This window comes from Diabrotica undecimpunctata, chromosome 3 (genome assembly GCF_040954645.1).
Source record: "Diabrotica undecimpunctata isolate CICGRU chromosome 3, icDiaUnde3, whole genome shotgun sequence".
NCBI lineage: Eukaryota > Metazoa > Arthropoda > Insecta > Coleoptera > Chrysomelidae > Diabrotica > Diabrotica undecimpunctata.
The window spans coordinates 108579900-108592496 of record NC_092805.1 but is presented as its reverse complement, the minus strand read 5'-3'; positions in this window follow the sequence as shown (position 1 = coordinate 108592496).

Here is a 12597-nt window from a genome sequence, read left to right as displayed (position 1 = left end):
ATATGACTTATATGATACAGATAGAGCCCATCTAATTTTATCACTTATTCAATAATTAAAAAATTAAATATTCACGTATTTCTCAAAATAGAAGTATTTTATCATAAGTTCATAAAATCATGTCACTGAAAAATCAAAATACCCAAGTCACATTTTTTTCAATAGCATAGTGCAATAAATAAAAGAAGTATAGTGCAAAATGTGTCAACTTATTATTGTCTACGTTTACATACATTGACACGTTCCTTATTTAATAGCAAAATTATTATGCTTTGTAAACATCGAGTTAGAATCTATGGAGAAGCTATGAGCATATTAACGTGTGTATTAAAAACGGCGTAGGTAGGCGTGGCTAACGATGATACCAATATGGCAGTGGGATCATGGCTGGACTCAGTAATATTAAAACTACTATAAAAATATGACTAGTTATTCAGAAGATTTAATCATAATCTAAAAAAGTGCAATACATTTTTAATAAACTATGATTTATTTATTCCGCGGTAAACACTAAAAACACGATATATTATACATAAAGATAAATTAATACAGTCAAATACTATTCATTTATTCTCTGAAGTACGGACCATTACTTTGTTTACATATTTGTATACTAACCTGTATAACGTTATTCCTGTAGATTTTTTATTAACATTGCTTCTGCTACTGCAACTACGTTTAGAACAAGAAACCATTATTATGCACTATCACAATATATTATTACAGTTTCTATAAAAGTATTATAAAACTAAAAATATTCGAAAAACAACAAACGTAAACAAACATATACGATCTGTCAAAAGTGTCAAAACAATCTTAACAATATGGCCGAAATGAGGTCATTTTTAGTCACGTGATGGCCTCTCCATAGATTCTAACTCGATGTTTGTAAATTAGAACTTAAAAATGATTGTGGCAAAGTTAAAGAGTTGCAGCATCGGCATTTTTTCTGCGACCAATATATAAAAGATAAAATGAGAGAAACCATGTTATTCAATTTAATATGTTTATTTAGTTTCCATTTAGAACACAATAAAAAATAATACTGTTAACAAAATCGAAATAAGTGTGAGAAAAAATTTAAAATCGGTGAAAACATGTTTTAATTAAAAATTAAAAGGAGAAATACCAGTAATTGGCTGTATATCATAGTTTAACAAACTTACAAATAAGTAAAAACTTCTGATGTATGATGGTACATATTTATTAAAAAATTATCTAAAAGGTTAAAAAGTTTTTTTAACGTTTTCGTTATTGTGCCCATTATCAGTACAACATTTTAAAAGTAGGAGAAACTAGGCACAAATATAGGTATAATACAGACTTTTACCAAATTAGCTCCGCTGTCTCTTAACAATAAATAATTTTTTTGTTTGTCAATGGCCCATCTGTTTGTCAATGTTGCAATTTTGTCAGCTATTACAAGTTCGGTATTCGGTTGCGGACTTAATGTAAATTCATCACAACGCAAAATAACATTGCGTATTTTTCACATTTCTGAAATCACTAATAAAACTTTTATTCATATTTGAACATGTCCAAATATCTGATCTTAAAGAAATAGATGCCGTTTCTTTTAAAGCTTTTCCCTAACTATATTGTAAATTTTTACCGGTAGGAATTCCGGCCGGATTTGCCAGATACCCGATCCGGAACATCACTTATTTTAATCCCTTTGTACCATTTTTCGAAATTGGAGTATTGTAACTTAGTTCTAATCTCATTGTATTTTCTAAAAATTTGAGTTTTGTAAATAATTTAAAATATGGCACAGTAGGTAGTCAATCTACAGAGGTAGTTATCTGTATCTGTAGAGTAGTGAGGGTGAGTTAAGTTTTACAGCACTTAGGCCCTAATTGACCCATTGTGCATTCTCCCAGGGAGCTGTCATCCTTAGCTCATTGTCCATCCTGTCACCACGTGACATCTTCCTTATGTGGGCAGCTGTGGGCCAGGAGTCGCCAAACGCGTACTCTCGTATTAACGATAACTCCGGGATTCACACAGGACATGCTCTACAGTTTCGTCTTCTCGTTCACACTTCCTACATAGAGGTGTGTCTTCTAGTCCCAGTGTGTGAAAGTATTTCCTTAGTTGACAATGACCAGAGAAAAAATCAACTGTCAATCGTGAGTTTTTCCTGGTCATTCCCAAGTACTTCTTTGATGCTGACTTTTCAAGGTTACTTAGTGTTACCCTTGCCCTTATTTCCATCTTTTCACGGTTTGCGTATGGGAGTGACATTTGACAATTTCCGCGATTGTTGACCAAAAAGATCCCCAGGGTCCTAAGAATCTTAGGTCTGCCACCTTCCTAGCCAATTGGTTAGCAATGCGGTTGCCTTTATTCCTATTGTATTCCATATTTATTATTAGGTTCACCACTTTATTATTAAGTTCAGTGATCTGGAGTACATCCTGCACTCTGAGCCTTCTTCCATTTTGGAGCCATCGGTGTATATGCAATACGCATTTGCCACGTTTGTCTCTTCGATTTTGTAGGGTTTGTCAAAGACAAACTTTGGTTTAACTGAGTCGCAACCTGCCTGTAGCAGGGGTAGCGCATCCAGCTCTCTCCGGCAGAAACGAGTTCTCAATTGTTCCATTCCAACATCAAGGTTTACACCAGCTGAGGGCAGTCGCATCATTGTCACGTGCGCCACCTCTTTGGCATATAGGTCTAGAGGCGTGATGCCAATAACCAACTACATTGCAGCAGTTGGTATTGTTTTCATAGCACGTGTTATATTTATGCAATCTAAGGTATTTCACCTCGTCAGAAAAGTTTAGACTGTAGTTTAGAATCTTTGGGAGTATTAAGCCCGTAATTGTTCTTTTCTGGGAAGAGGATCATCTCTGTCTTCTTATGATATATAGATAGTGAGTGTTCCTTGCACTATGTTTCTATTAGTCGGAGAGCAACTTGTAATCTCTCACATAATGTATTTTCAAACTTACCGCTTTGCAGGACAGCAATATCGTCTGCATAGGCTATTGAACTACGTTCCAGAGGAGTGGTGATATCACCCCCCCCCTCTTGCCTCTCATGCCTCTTACAGAAACGTCTTCTACATTAGTGCTTATTGCTCTATTAGAGAGCATACTGAATATCCATTCGCTTACGGCCAGGGGAACATTCCTGACATTAAGCTGTTGGGTTATGGTTGGAAATGTGGTTTTATCAAACGCTCGCTTAATGTCTATGAATATGTCCTCTCGCATAGCCTGTCGATCGTTTTCAAGACTAACGATGTTAGGCTAATTGGTCGCAAAGAGGCTCTAAATATTCCCACAAGATGCGGAGAAAGGATATCCAGTCCCCACCGTAGTAGGGCTGGATATATTCCGCCAGGCCCTGGTGACTTAAAATTGGTGAAGCACAATATGGTTTAGCTTACCTTTTCTTTATTAATAATTGTTCTGGCGAGATGCCAGTCGTTCAGTGAGGGTATGATTGTTTCTTACGTCCAGTTTGGTGCTGTTGAAGTGCTAGAACCGGGGAAGTGTGTTTTCATCAGGATCTCAGCACTTTCGCAAAGGTGGGAAGTTTTGCTTCCATGTACCTTTGTTAATATGCCGATATGCTGATCTGGGTCATTTGAGAACCCTTTTTGTATCCTGGAAACCTGCGGTAAATCTTCGATTTCCTTACAGAAGGTTCTCCAAGCAGCTGTTTGTCTTTGTCTGCAGGATTTCTTAATCTATCTGGGGTTTGATTGATAAGAATCAAATCTTCTTTGAGTTTGGCGCGTTTTGTTCTATTAAAAGCTGTTTTTGCTGTCTACCTAAGGTGTTCCAGTTAAGTGCACCACCAAGAGTTGGTTTTGCGACTTTACTGGGCCATCCTTATTAAACAAGATTTATAAGCATTACAGAGGTAGTTATTTAAAATTGGTAAAAACAGTGGTGAATGTATAACATAGGTAGATAGGTATAAAGTTGGATAAATTCTTAGATTTTACTTTTCTATATAAATATTATTTATTGTTATAAATATTATTATTTTAAAAACCAAAAAATTTGCTTTATTTTTGAATCGTTGTCCAATATGTACTTATCTATAAAAGTTGTAAATATATTAAAATGCATAATGCAAGTATGTAAATGCATAATTCTCTGACCCTTATTTGCATTTATATGATCCACCAAATGCACGTTTGACAAGTATTGGCACGGATCAAAAGTATTAAATACCTGTTGTTACATTGATTAAAATGTTGTGAAACTTACAGGTATATTCAAAGTTTTTTTTTACATTGTAGCCAAAAAATGGCTGAAAGACCTGAGGAGATGGTTCGACCGCTCATCCGCAGAAATCTTTCGCGCAGCAGTTTCCAAAACTACAATTGCCATTTGAATCGCCAACCTTCGAAAGGAGACGGCGCCATGAGAAGAAGAAGCCAAGAAATATTTTTTTGCATACAAAATATAAAATAAGTGTGTGATAAACCAATTTTAAAATTGTTGCAGAAATTGGTAAATCTATAAACATCTTGAATAGAAATCAGTCACATGATTCCACATTTCCGCGGGAGCTATATGTGCTTTCTGTGGTTTTCCGGGTTTGGCTCCGCATTGAATAATTTTGATTTTGATAAAGACCATTATTTTGACGATGTTTACCGTTTTTCATTTTGTTGAAAGCTTAGACAGTTAAGATTTTTTTCATTTCCAATCATTTGTCACATTATGGTAATAATATAAATCAATGAACTTTTACATGAGGTGTCTGTCATCAAACTATAACGAAACCACAAAAATTTGCCCATAGCTATAATCCGTGTTCAGTATGAATAATGACCTTAAGAGAACAGTCTAATAAATCGAATATGTGAATTTATAATATGTGAAGTGATTTTTATTAGATGCATAAAACAAAAGTAATATCATTAGATATATGTACTGTCGATCTTAATCTCGATTGATATAGTACAGGATTTGCGCTAGACCGATTCAGTACAACTACCGTAAGAAAAAATAAATATTGATCACTGATTGTTGCCCAAGTGTGATTGATACCTGTGAATGTGGGAGTTAACTATTAATATTTTATGTGGTAAGTTTTGTAAAAAAATATTTATGGGCTAATAACTTTATTTTATGGGAAAAAGCCATGTTTAAAAAATTGTTTTAAATTCCACGTATTCTAGTATTCCAATAATATGTAAGTTTTATATTTCTTAAATATTTACTTCATTTAAATTTCTTACTTGATTTAAAGTTTGAGTATTTTTTTCGCTTATAGAGGTTTGGTATTATTATAGTTATATTAACTTTACGTATCTCTCTATCTTAATACGTATATTAACAGGTTACCTACCCATGATACTGTGATGATATTGCGTTGTGATACCATATGTATCACCGGTGATCAACTTTCTTGGTTTATTTCTGGACAATGTCTATCATCCGTGATACTTTACAGAGTACAGTTTAAATGACCATCAATATTTTTGGTATATAAAATCGGGCAAACAGAGTATGCCGGTGGGATGTAAATGAACCTAATAGCATGTTGGACAAATGGGCATCACGGGTAATTCATCTTAGTCAAGTTACAAAAGTAATAAGAAAATAGCAAGATCTGACGGGAAAAGTTACTATTAATAAAACTATTATATATTATTTGCTGAATATTTTATTATAAAAAGTTACAGAAAAAAAAAGATATATTTTAGCAGATAAAAATATTATTTTCTGTGTCTTTTTTAAAAACATTCCAAGCATAGCGTAGGAGCATTTGGGCAACTATTACAAATAGTAGAAACAGTTTAGCCTTTTTTGCTGCTACTTTTAGACTTTTTGTGAATTTCGTACTCTTTCTGATAACAACCAACACACCGTTTTCTCTTTTATCTATTATAGTATGTTTTTTCAATCGTTTCTTTCAGTACATGCTTGTTTTTGTTGATATTTTTCTCGTTGTCTGCAATATCGCCAAGCAAGCCCAACACAAGTCATTATAAGTGACTCGACAATCCGTTGTGGATCTTGGCCTGCTCACAAAGAAGTCGCCATTCCTGTTGATTCCTGGCAACTTCCCTCCATCTTCTTACCCTTAGAATCTGTAGTTCTTCTTCCACATCATCAATCCATCTCATTCGTGGTCGTCCTCTGCTTCTTGTGTCCTCTGGTTTTGAAAATGTTAATCTCTTCGTGTATTCGTGATCCTACATCCTAGCAATACGGCCAGCCCATCTAAGTCTCCGCACTTTAACGAATTTTACAATATCTGGATCGGTGCATAACTGATATAGTTCTAAGTTGTACCTTTGATGCCATAGCCCATTTTCATTTACGGCCCCAAAAATCTTTTTAAGGATTTTTTCTTAAAAATACCAAAAAGTCTTTCATCATTTTGAGATAAGGTCCACGTTTCAGCCCCATATATCAAAACCGGTCTTATTAAGGTTTTGTATATATTGAGCTTTACTGCACGTTTTATATTTTTATTTTTTAAATGTTTCTGGAGACCGTGAACAGTTCTGTTTGCTACTGTTATGTGTCTTTTTATCTCGTTGCTTGTCATATTTATTGCGTTTACTAGCGATCCAAGATTCTTTGACTTGCTCAAAGGTATGGTTGTTAATTTGAATTCTCTGTTGGATATTTCGGGGGTTTTTAGAAACCAACATATATTTGGTTTTTTCCTCGTTTACCACAAGTTCTAATTCACTTGCCGCGTCCGCAAGCCTTGTAAAACACTGACCATATCTCTCACACTTCTGCCCACTATAACTATATCATCAGCGAATGCGAGAATTTGCGTCGATCTATTAAATATTTGTTATTAATATATTATTAATATTTAATTGTCTGATTGCCTTTTCCAAGGCAATATTAAAGAGGAGACACGCCAGCGGGTCCCCCTGTCTTAGACCATTATTAATGTCAAAGAAAGTAGAGTTTTCTCCCACAATTCTAAGGCATGAGCTTACGTTTTGCACTGTTAGTTGAGTCAACTTAACTAACTTAGACAAGTACTATTAGTTTATGGATTGCTGCAAAAAGTTGATTACAACCTTTTTTATACAGTTCCGAACAGATTTCATCGATTCCTGGGGATTTATTGTCTTTGAGTTTTAGGATGGCATTTGACACTTCTTCTCTTGTTGCATCTTCACTGTGTAGTTGACGCTGTAGATTTTGTTAATTTTCTATGTTGTAACGTCCTTCAATATCGTTTATATTTAGATGTTCGCTGAAATGTTGTGCCCATCTGTTAAGAACTGAGTTTTTATCATGTAGTCTTTCACCGTTAGTGTCTTTACAAATTTTTAATCGTGGTTTAAATTCTCGACGTCTAATATTTAAGGATTTGTAGTATTTCCTCGTTTCATTTTTATCGAATAGACCATCACAAGTTCCTCCCTAAAATTAGCTATTTGAATTTTGTTATTACTTGATATTTGGTATAAGATGAGGGCATTTATTACTGATGTTCCAAACAGATACTTAAATGCAACCTTATGTTACCATCGCAAACATCGACGAACGACAGTAAAATAGGAAGCTATTATTTAATCTAACAAAATCAATACTCATTTTAAACTTGTTATAAAACATAACAGCTCCGGTTTATAAATTGATTTTTCTTGTCGGTTTTTTTTGTTTGTATCTACGATATTTAGTGTGTGTCTCGTACTAATAAACCTAACACATCTCCTATCTTTCTATTATAGTTCGAAATAACCTTACCATTACCCTTGATGTTTTCTTTTTTCATTTTTTTTATCCAAAATTTCTCTTGGTACCCCTTTTACATATTTTCGCAAGTATCTAAATGTGACAGTAGCCAGCAATATGTAAAATTAAATATGTTAAAATTTGATTGATAATAACAGTAGCAACCATTAAAAATGTTACATATTGATGTTGCCGATAACTCGATTTATTTTATAGTTGACGAAAGTACACGAGGGTACTATATGGCATATTTAATGATAGGGGTTTTATACGAAGATGTAAAAAATAAATGTTACCTTATTGCTTTAAAGCGACTGGAGGAAACCAACAATTTGACCATAATAGGTTTTGTTCCAAATGAGTTGTCCCGTTTTTTTTTCTACCGGAAAGTACACCATGCGATAAAATTTTATTAATGTTAAACGACAATATGGTAAAGCAAGGCTGGATATGGCAAATATGGACAAGCTATATGATAAAGGCAGCACAGAACTTAAATATATTCTAATTGGCTCAAACTTCTCGCGAAAGAAATCAGACGAAATTTTCCACATGTTAATAATTTGATAAATAATGTCAAATAAGTTTTTATAAAATCGCCATTACTAGTTCAATTTTACAAAGAACATCTGAATAATATTCCATTGCCCCTTTACCTGTTATGTGTTTACGAGATAGGGCACTTGGTTAGAAGCAGGCAGTATTTTTTATGCAGAGAATTTTCAAGGAATAAAAATTTTTATTACAGAACTAACAGATTCCATTTCAGCAGCTCTGGAGGAATATAAACGCCTCATATACCTAATTTATCTATATTAAGCAATTTTTCTTATGGTTAAAGGGAACTAGGATTTTCTATTTTGAAAAAATTTGCCAAACTTCCTCAATGTGATCCTGTACCAGATCTTGAAGTATTGCCTTGCAACATAATCAAGTTTAAAAATGCACCAATAACTTCTGTTGGTGTTGATAGAAGTTTTTCGATTTATAAACAGTTATAAACAAATAGAAAGCATATTTTAATTGCAAATTTTAAAAAACAAAACATTGTCGATTATTTTAATAACGATAATACTAGTTTATGCAATTGCCTATCTACTATAAAAGTATGTATGGTTGCTGTATTTCTTAAAACATTGTTTATATACATATATATATATATATATATATATATATATATATATATATATATATATATATATATATAAATATATATATATATATATACATATATATGTTATATACATATATATATATATATATATATATATATATATATATATATATATATCTATAAATATATATATACATATATATATATATATATATATATATATATATATATATATACAGTCCATCTAATTCACTTACCGTTGTACGTCATTATCATTGACAGAGATCGAAGTTGACATAGTTGCCAAAGTATAAAAAATCCTGAATCCATTTTAAATCAAATAAGTCACTTAATTATTGCAAAAGTGGATTATACAACAAAACAAATTAATATTTAATGTAAATAAATAGAAACAAAACAAGAGTTAAAAAATAATCTTGTTTAAAACAATTTGAGCCGCTTGTATGCGTCGTATAAACATGTAAAATGGAATACTTAAACAAAAACAACACTTTTTTCATTACTTATTAACATTAGTCGACACCGCAACTGTCAAATAAGTGTTACCAATTTATGCCAAAATGTCACCTTCGTTCGATTACAGTTACAGTGTGTTCCGAACAAATGTTCTTCATAAAAACGCTTTATAATGCATTTATACAAATTAAATGAAACATATTATTGTGTAGGTATTTCTTTTTAAGTTAACATTAATAGAAATCTTTAAATATTATTTCTACGCGTTTATAATAAAATAGGTCTAGTGGCTGTAATGCCAGTGTACTCGGCAAAGTGATTCTAAAAAAGAACACACCTACCTCCTAAATATTTCGTGTTGGTATCATGTGACCTCACGGGCTATTACGCGGATGGCGTACAACGGTAAGTATATTAGATGAAGTATATATATTAAAATAGATAAATCTCAAAATTGTATTTTAATCTTATTGGAGTTTTAATGTATACCTATACGACTTTTTAAATACTAGCAGGAAGGCATTTTAGATTATTATTATCATATAAATTGGATTTTAAATGCAAAATTTATAAACAAGACAACAATTAACTCCAATTGTGTGCATATATATGCGCATATTTGCTCTGTTTTCTGTTGCATATATTCCGGTCTCTAATTATCAGCTTATACTTCATACAAAAGTTGTATACTTGCAGTAGATGTTAACAAATCCGATAAAACTATTCCTATTTTGATAATAACATAAATCATAATAAACTATAGTTTGTTCTAATTTATACATTGAACGATGTGGATGAAAGGGCCGTATAGCTCAAATGGTAGAGCTGGCTAGCCGCCGAAAACATCTAGCTACTGTAAAAATTTCTAAAGGTCCCGAATCTGAATAAAATAAATTTTATATTTCCTTCTTTTTTGTCGTAGGAAAATTTTTATATAAACGCATCAAAAATATCCAAAAAACACACAATTTTTTTCTTATATATACATAAATTTTAATTGGATTTTAAAAAGTGATACACCGTTGTATTGCCTGACTAATCCGCAATAAATTCATCTTAATTTTAGTGTAATATCATAATATCATATCTCTATGATGAAATAATCAAAGAAAAGTTGAGAAGTGCACTAATTGAATGAAAATGTTTAACATAAAAGTCAATATAAAACATAAAAATCTAATAAAAAATGTGTTTCCTCCAGCAGCATTAACTACAGCTTGACACCGCCTTGTCATGCTTAAAATTAAATTAACAATTTTGTTTTGAGGCTATAGGATCCATTCCTCTATAAGATCTTAAAGACCTTGTCTAGTATGAACATTGTACGATGAGGAGCAATCTGTTCCTGAAGCATATCCCATAAATGCTCGATGGGATTAAGATCTGACGATTGTGCTGGCCAAGGTAAATGTAATGTCCTCATTATGAAACTAATCTCTTACTGTTGCTGCAGTATGTAGCCTTACATTATGCAGCATGTAACGCAAATCAGGACCTGAAGCAGTGGCAAATGAAAGGACAAGAGGTTCTAAGAGATGATCAATACATTGATATTCCTTCCGCAAAACCGGGAACAGTTCGATGATGAAAAATTATTCCAGCCCACATCATCGCTGGTAGACCAGTATATGGACGAACACCCTGTACATGTCTGAGTCTCTATTGTCGACCAGATCCCCTAAACTCTTATTCTTCTTAACTTAGGGTAGGGATAAAATCTAGCTTTATCTGTGAATACCACAGAACTCCATTCTTGTAAGCCCCAATGCATAAGTTGTTTGACCACCTTAATCTAAGTCGACGATTTCCATGATGTAACATGGGAAGCCTCAGTGGACGTCTGACGTAAAGACGTCAATTTCGTCAGTGGCACTTTTGATGTTTGGATTAAAGATTGAGTGGGAGATTGATGTCTGTGGATGCTCCTATTGATGTGATTTTCGCGATAACCGTTTTGGATGAGGGCTTGTTTTAAACTAAAGAGCTCAGCGGGTTAACTTGCATCATCGCAAAGGCGTATTGATCTGGAGATAAGTGTATTAATGATTGAATTAATTTGTGAAGGTGATGAGGGGAGTTCGCATGCAAGTAACGATTGATGAGTTTTCGATAAACAGAGTGATGAAAATCTTGGTATTGGTTTTTCTTGATAATAACGTCGAGAAACGATATGGATAATTCAGTTTCCACCTCCATCGTGAACTGGATATTAAGATGTATACCATTCAGATGGGTCCGAAAAGACACCAAAGCATCCCTGCCGTGGACCAAATGACGAATATATCGTCAACATATGTAGCCAACATGTGGGTTTGAGCGTTGATGTGGATGGTGCTTGGATCTCGAAGTCTTCCATAAAGATATTTGTAATTACTGAAGATAGTAGTAATAGGGACATCATTATTTGTCTGTTGAATTGATTTTTGAAGAGGAAATAAGTGTTGGACATACAATGTTTAATGAGAGATAAGTGGTCATGTTGGATACTGTATTTAGTTTTCAGAATGTTTAGAGTTTTGTCAATACAAATTTTGCTAAAGAGAGAAACGATATCGAAACTTGAGATAGGGTATTGCTTAAGAGGTTCGATAAAATTAAAAGAATTTTTGACGAAGGATGAAGCATATTTGGCGAGAGGTTGTAGAGTTTTGGCCAAGTACTTGACTAATGGTTGTGTAGGGTAGTTGTATGCACTGACAATGGGACCTAGAGGAATATCGAGTTTGTGAATTTTGGTTAGGCCATATATTCGAGGTATTCTGGAAGACTTTTCACGAGAAATTAGAGATTGTTTTATGTCAACACGAAGAGAGGTTTTATTGATGATGGCTTCGTTGTTTTCTCTTGATAGGTTGTTGGATTATTAGGAATTGGTCTGTAGTCTGAAGTATTAATGAGATTTAAGAGTTTATTAATGTAAGAAGTGTTTAGGATGACGGTACCATTTTTTTTATCGGTGGGAAGAATGACTAGATTTGGATTTGGCTGAAGTTATTTCAGGGCTTTTTTCTCGGATTGCCTAATGTTCAGAGTAGGAGCATTTGAGTTTCTAACTACCCTAGCGATGTATTGTCTAGTAATTTAAGTAATTACTATTTTACTGGGAATAAGCCACAATTGAAGTTTAAAATAAGTTTATTGGCCTTTTTAATTTCGGAAATCGTTCTTACGCAAAATTTGCAAAGTGGAATTTGAAACGCCAATACGCTTATTTTAAACTTCAATTGTGGCTTATTCCCATTAAAATAGTAGTTACTTTGAAATACCACATGAAAATAGCTTCAGAACAATATTAGTTATTTTATCTTCGGAAGGTAAACT